Here is a 7,724-nt window from a genome sequence, read left to right on the forward strand (position 1 = left end):
CAGTTATTGCCTGACAGAACAGAAAACAAAAGTAAACAAACAGAAACACAGTGAGAAAGCAAGGAAATATAAAATTGACTGCCTTTTTCTGCATTGTTAGTAGATCACCAGTTTGTCTTGCAGTATTTTTCTAGAGCCATCATCAAATCTTTTTAAAAAGTCCCCAGGCAGTTAAGGCCAGGACAGAAACTGGAAGTGCCAATAGAGYGTAGGACCTTCAAAACACACAGTAGATGTCTTATCAGTGAGCACATGCTGAATAATGATGTCAAATAAACAGCTGTTGAAAGCAGTAAGAAATCTGTTGGAAAAGATAATCAGGAAGAATTTTAATTCATCTTTCAGTGTTTTGTGTGGCAGCTTTTAAACAATAAACATGATTAAAAGAATCACTTGCAATTCTTCAAGACATTGCAAAAATAAAGATTCAGCCACAGATAGAAATGCCAARGCATTGATGTGTAAGCTAACTGGGTTAAGAATAATACCAAGTGGTAATCAAAGTAAGATTTGTTATAACATATTAGCAAAATTAAGATAACTGCTATTGGTGTATACAAACAAATATATCCTGATTTCTAAATCACTGGCTACCTTCCACTGTATGAYGGTGTACCACGAATAGATCTGTTCCCAGCTCTTGTAATGTGCCTAGCAGTTACGKCATCAGTTGCAGAAATCAAGGGAACCCGCCCTGTAATGTTATAAAGCTAAGAGAGGAGGGAGCAGGAGGCCAGGCATCCTCCTCAACCTGGCTACACTTAGTCTTGTCTGGAAGATGACATAGGAATGGAATTTGGAAGAAGGCACAACTATCTTGGACTTTTGAAGCTAATAGCACATCAGTTCTGAACCTATTAGATTTGAGAGTCAGCTCTATCTTAGTCAGTTATAAATTATTTCCTGCCAGTAAGTTTAGGGCATGCCATCCCTGAGGACAAATATCTTCCTTATCTCCAAGGACCACTTGGAGATAAATAGGATCCCACATCTTGCCTTAAAGAACCTGCTGTAGAAAAATCCTTACAACTCCTTCYACCTCCACTTGCTGCAATTCTCCATTTACACAAATCACCTCTATTTCAGATTCCCAATCTCTCCGATTTATGGCTCTAAAAAACAAACATGAGTTAAGGCAACAAATGAAAAGAGTTAACAGAGCCTTAGCAGCTTTGACCACTCATAAATACTGTGGTCAATTGCTGTTTCTCTGCCACCGCTAAGAACAAACACGCAAATAGACAGGTAACACTTTTCTTTCCCTTCAGAACTTTTGATGCTCTCCAAAAACACTTCTCCTAGGGRCTTGGAAGATTAACAGCTTTTATTTTCACAGTAGCTCTTTGTTTCTTTCACCACCAAGCTAAATTAGGGGCACAATCTCCTTAAAAAGCAAATCAACCAACCTTGTTCACTTGATCCTTTTCTTCCTAACATAACATTCATTGTACAAATTCTAGGCCAGATGGGACTTTTATCATCAGTACACTATTTAAAATTGCTTCTAATTATGTGGATCTGAAAGTAACCAAAACTATCCAAAAGCTGGACAGTCTTTCAAGAAAGCGTTTATAAAAAGTTAAGTGAGTTTAATGTGCGTGACATTCCAAAAAACAATCCCGTCACAGCAACAGGTATCTTGACTCTCTCTTATAAGGTGTGGGCTCCAAATATTCATGTGATATCATCAAATAAGTCTCTAAACTGGCAAAAAAAGTAAACAGTTCTAAGAAATACTAATTCCACATGAATCAAGATCTAAGAAAAGTCCTAAATGATAGTGGTTATATAAGAGACTGGATTTAAAATAATCTAGTGTGATGTGTGCATATTTACAGAAGACTTGGAAGAATAGAGTTTAAAACAATCACTTAGAGTCAATTCTTAGAGGAAACAATTTGCTGTACTAGATTATATTCATACAACCAAGAAAAAAGTAGAAACAGAGGATCAGGTATTACATGTTGGCTTGACTCCTATTCTAAAGTAAGTTCAGATGCCCCTACGAGCACTTCCTTTCATTTAAAGCGTAGCTCTTCCAGGAATATRCACTGAAATTTAGTAGTAGCTAATTCAGTCATAGGTCTCACATGTCACCAGGGGCTCAGCCACCCTTATTCCACTGGGGAGTGTAACAACTGACTGCACGTGACTGCCTGAGGTAAGTGATTATTTAATGTTTGACTGATCAGCCTAAGGGCAATGTTTTCATCTTATTCTGCATCTATGCAGCCAAACTACATCTGTAGTGTAATTTTGCACTAGTAAGACAAGATTCAGTTGGCCAACAAACAGAAGCTCCCCCTTCCCATCTATTTAGCCTTCTACTATCACTCTCTCCAATCAAACAGGAGGCAGGATTAAAAGGATGCAAAATTGTTCTAAAATGTTGCACCTTTGTTGTCTCTTAYTTGGGATTCTGTTTTTGGCTCCCCCAAAGATAGAGGAAGGTATTGACAGAAAAGGTCAGACTGTCTGTAACTCCCCAAAAGCCTCCTTCTTTCACATATCTGGGGGAGGCAAAGGACAAATGAAGCACCCCTTCCACGGCACTGTGCCACAGCAATCTCACACAACCCAGATCAGTTTAATAATTCTATCATGATGCACCATAAAAAGCATACCAGGTCTTGCTATTAAAACTGTGTTAAGACTTTGTCTCATTCACTGTAAATGGTATTTGATTAACAAAATGTGAAAGCAACATGAGCAAATTGAATGCCACATATCCCTCAAAGAGAAACACTTCCTATCAACTCAGCTTTTTTACCATCCATCTATATCACTATTCTAACTAAACTCAGTCAATCTGGAGCTAAACAAAGCCCAGAAAGAGCCATGCCAGCTCAGAGTGAAGGTCCATCAAACCCAACATTGTAGAACAAAGCATAGATATACCCAGAGGAGGGTACAAGAAGAAAGCAAGCATGTAATGAAGTTTATCCAGCTTCCACCTATTTGTGGTTTGGAGGCTTCTCTAGCAGAGTGTGGGGAGGATGTGCACACGCATATGTACAGCCATCAATATACAGCCATCACTGTGAAGTTTAGAGCAAAACAATAAAAAAAAATTAAACCCCACTGCCCTTCCTCCCTGCAGCATCCATCAACCTTTCAGATTTGTTAGAGCTCTGCTTTTCTGGACGTATTCCTAGCTGGCTTCTTAGGCTTACCACTTTACTCCTGGACACCACGAATTACGCTTGAATGCTTTTAACATGCCAGAGCACTTACTATTTCAATAATGACTTCTCCAGATTTTTTCTTTTATTATGAATGTAATGTTTCCAAACAACATTCTTGATTGTTAGACTCGAGCTGTATTGCTGTGATAACCCTCTAAGAACCCTATCCCTTCCTGAGTTACTGTTATCCTTATATCAGCTAGATTTTGAGAAGAAACTCACAGAAGAGTTTGGTTGAAACAAGTCACTATTTGCTTGAGCAAACTCAAAGCTAGCATCTTTTCTGGTCAGCTAATGGTTCACAGGTTTACACCAACAGTTGGATGTGGTGGCTCGCCAGGATACGTAGCACTGTTCATACGGTACATGGTATTTGTGACGTCTGCTTGAAGCAAATGGTTTCTTCTCTGTGTTTGTTGGTAATTACGCCAGTAACAGTCACAGCTGGGAAAAGTGAATTGTAGTTTGTCTGCTGTATGGAAAGCATTTAAGTATTTATCTCTGATGCACAGCTCTAAAAGAGTCTGCTATGAGATTCTCCTGCTACTTAATTATACCCGACATCTCAGAGCACCAAAGAGAACATRTGCTTTCATGGGCTATAAAGAATGACTATTTCTGTTACTTCTGACRCTTCATGACTAAAATGGTTGTGGACTTGTTATCCAGCAGCACACACTGTACATAAACTAACAATTCTATATCCTTGACCTCAGAGACCTTCTGAGGAGATCAAAAGAACCAGCTGGAAATGGTGCAAAGGAGCACTTTGAGGAGGAAATGATTCATGAAGCAGCAGCAATGACAGCAGATACTATGTGCAGGCATTGATTTCTGGAGAACTTGGTTGGTTCATCTTTTATTTTTAATGTACCACTGCTGTGAGCAGATGTCAAATCTGAGACACCTCCTGCATGTGGCAGCAAGCAACACAGGGTCAGAACCCAAAATTCCTTTCAGACAATCTTGAGCAGAATGAGCCAAATATACAGCATTCAGTCCTTGCCTGGGTACTATTTTCAGACTAAGACTCTAAAATTTCAACCATAGCATGCAGCGCATGAGACTGTTGTCATGCAAAACATTCCACATTATAAACTACTATTCTAAAAGCACCAGCAATTGGGCCAGGAATCTAAGCCCCAAGTGATATCAAGTGACTTATTATGATATTTCCTTCCACCAAAGAAATCATATCTTGCAAGAAAAACCAAGATAGATACCTGAAATTAAAAAAAAAAAAAAAAAAAATCTGGCAATTAAGTAGAAGGCAAAAGAGTAAAAATAGGCTGTGAAAAAACACGGGCTGGTTTTATCTTTTATATTGACACTCTGCTTCCCTCCTTGATGAGCTACAGAAATATTGCTGTAATCATCATATCAACATTTTTTGCCTTCCAGTAATTATGCCACTGTATAATTGAAGCTCCTGAGATTGATGTAAGCACAAGTCTATAAAACATAGCAACAATCCACGGGTGGAAGTTAAACTACGGAAAAGTCAGTCAAGAAATAAACTCATCACTTTTYTTCTTTATCAGAGTAATTAACAAGGACTGAAGTATATTATCCATCAGTGTATATCTTTTATCACAATGTTTTTCCAGAAGATTAAGGCATAGATTCAGGGAAATGCTACAGCTTGAATKAGGAAGGGGACAGTCTAGCTGACCGCAATGATCCCTCTGACTTCATAAGTTATGAGTAGGTTAAGTACCTGGAAAAACAGTCTAAGTCAAATACCTTACTTTGCAAAAGCTAAATATTTGAAAGTTACCATAGTACCTCAATATTCCCTAGATGTAAGGCAAGAGGACAGAAGAGGAGCTTCTGAAATAYAGCCTCCAAATGCTGTCACTGCAATACATACCACTCAGTTCTGGCAGGAAACCAAGGGCTACCTTCTTCAGGAGCACAAGATAACAAAATTCCAGGACAAAACGTCTGTTTCTCAAGCAACTGGTGCAACACGGAAATTGTTGGCTCTTGATTAGAACTTATAGTAAGCACAGAAATATGAACTGACAAACTGATCATCACTGAACAGCAAGTAGCTCTCCCAAAGGATGTATGAACAAATGGAGCTTTAAGATCAGACAGAAAAAGCACAGGAAAGACCACAGCAGCTCATCCAACTACTTGATGCGCACGCTGGGAAGGACATGATGTTGAGAAATTCAAGCCTGACAAATTTCTCACTTCTGAGCCAGGAAGGGGAAAGCTGGATGAAGAAAATAGTGCTTTTCCTCTCTAGAATATATTATGTAAAAATATAACCACACGTTAAAATATCTCAACATTCCTTTAGGTTTCACTGTGCCATTTATACCCGCCTGTGAGATACTATTGCCACTACAGGTCTCAGCAGAACCAAGTCTATTCCTGGGGGAACTGTTCTCCAGAGAATGCCCCTCTCACGGGCTTTCAGATCCATTAAGATTGACTCACTGGGAACAAGGCAGTTCTCAACATCCTCAGAGCTTCCTGCAAACATACAGATGTCTGTATCCAAAATCCTTACTTTCACCAGTAACATTTCCTCCTTTCTCTCATTCATACACAGGTAAATTGAAATGAGATTCCAGCTAAGGAAGTCTTGCCATTGCATGGATGCAGCAGTACACTGGGACTCTGCACTTAAAAAGTCCATGGTAGGAATCATCTGCAACTAGAAAAGGAAGGATATTCCCATAGAGCATCTGGGGGACATGTAGAGTGCTTGAAATGCAGAAAGCACAGATCCCCCCAGGCTGCTGTGTTAACAACCTTATCTCATGCAAGACACAGGTTTACCAGCAAAAAAAGCAGCTCTGTTCTCAGTGGAGCATAAACTAATGGATTGAGAATAGTGAACCATAAAAATCATCAGCTTGCAAACCTCAATCCTACCAAACTAATATGCGCAGAGACTGTAAAGTCTCCTCTGAGAGCATCAATTACATTATACATTTGATTTACATTTTTCAAGGAAATAATTGAAGCTGTTCAGCTTGCTACAAAAGGCCAAATGGGAAGGAGAAGATCTTCAAGATACTTATGTGGCAGCTTTGCAGCAGTGTGAGACTAAACAAATGGAAAAGAACCTAAAATAGCTTGTGACAGTTCATCATTAATCAGTATGAATTACTTGGCAAAATGCAGTATCTCTCAGTGCAACTTAGTGGCATCTTTCCCAAAGAACTAATACAAACATGAGTGCATAAGCAAGAGGCTCAGGGAACAGGGGGGAAAGGAATGTTATTGCTGATCAAGTTGCTGATGGCAAGAAACAAACAGGATAACATAGGGCAACACCTGTGTGGCTGAAAACATGACTGGCATGTTCCAGCTACTTCAYTTGGCAAGTGAATTCACCACAGAAGAATCACAAACATACTAAAAAAATAAAAAAAAAAGGGGGGGGGGGAGAAAAAAAGAAATAGGCCTCCTTGCAGTCAGTCACCATTTACCCAGTAGTATTATAAAACTACTAATCTGTTCACAGAAGAACATTACTGTTGTAGATATGAAGGTACAAGGATACAAGAGAGAAGCGCTGTTTGTTTAGAGACTGTAATATAATATGAAACCTACAGACAAGCTTTCCACATCAGGCAACCTGCATCAAATCTACAAAGAAGCATTGTGCTCAGATCCTGGCAAATGGTGCAGTCCCAAAACTATTCCATTTTTCCAACTACATAAAATTGTCTAATACAACAGTAATTTATGCAAATGGATTTGGTGATCCAAACTTACATAACAACTACCATAGGTCTTGCAAACTCAGATTTGTTCTCTTAAATAGCTATCAAAGAAATTTTGCTTTGACCCTCAAAATTGTTTTTCAGATAGGTTACATGGATAGCAGCAAATCTCTCCTATTTTTGCATGTGCCTATATCTGTAATGCTTCAGTTCCTATTTATGACCACCTTTTGCATAATAAAGTTTGCACTTACATGTGTCAATATATGCATAGGTCATTCACTCATTTTATGCATACTTAAAAGGAAAAGAAGTTCTACAGTGTTTCAAAGTATGATTCCAGTTGCTGTTAAACAGGGAAGATAAGTTCAGTGAACCACCAAACTGAAGACCTTGCATTTACAAGCCTGAAACCACATAATGCAGCTTCAAACAAAAAAAATGTATGCAGGTAGCTAGAATGAGCAAAAGCACCAGGCTGAAGTAGTTTAGATCAGTTCTCACCCTGCTAGAAGCGTTACTACTTTTGTGCAAAGGATATACAACAGTTTAAGTTCTCAAGAATTCAAAAATCTTGTTTGGAAAATAATTTGGGCAGTTCTGTTCTGTCCATATGTAAAATCCCAAGTTATGAGTGCTAGCTGCAGCTTATATTTCCCAACTGGAAAAAAAGGATTAGAGATATACCTGTAAACAAAATAAAATCATCCAGAGGCTTGAAAACTCTGAGCTTGATCAGTGAAAGAAGAAACTCATAGTGAGTGAAATTCTCAAACAAAAGTGAAAAACAGGCTGCCCTACATCTGCATTGCGCCAGCTATTTTACACATTCTTCAGGTAAAGATGTGTTACA

The 7,724-nt window shown here is 38.7% G+C and overlaps 1 protein-coding gene across 3 annotated transcripts in view; it reads right to left on the reverse strand.

Moving 5' to 3' along the window:
* DIS3L2 (DIS3 like 3'-5' exoribonuclease 2) overlaps positions 1–7,724 on the reverse strand; it is a 202,211-nt gene that overhangs the window by 161,277 nt on the left and 33,210 nt on the right. The window lies entirely within an intron of this gene.

The sequence above is a fragment of the Rhea americana genome, unplaced genomic scaffold (assembly GCF_003343005.1).
Source record: "Rhea americana isolate MKP2758 unplaced genomic scaffold, rheAme1 scaffold_96, whole genome shotgun sequence".
Classification (NCBI taxonomy): Eukaryota; Metazoa; Chordata; class Aves; order Rheiformes; family Rheidae; genus Rhea; species Rhea americana.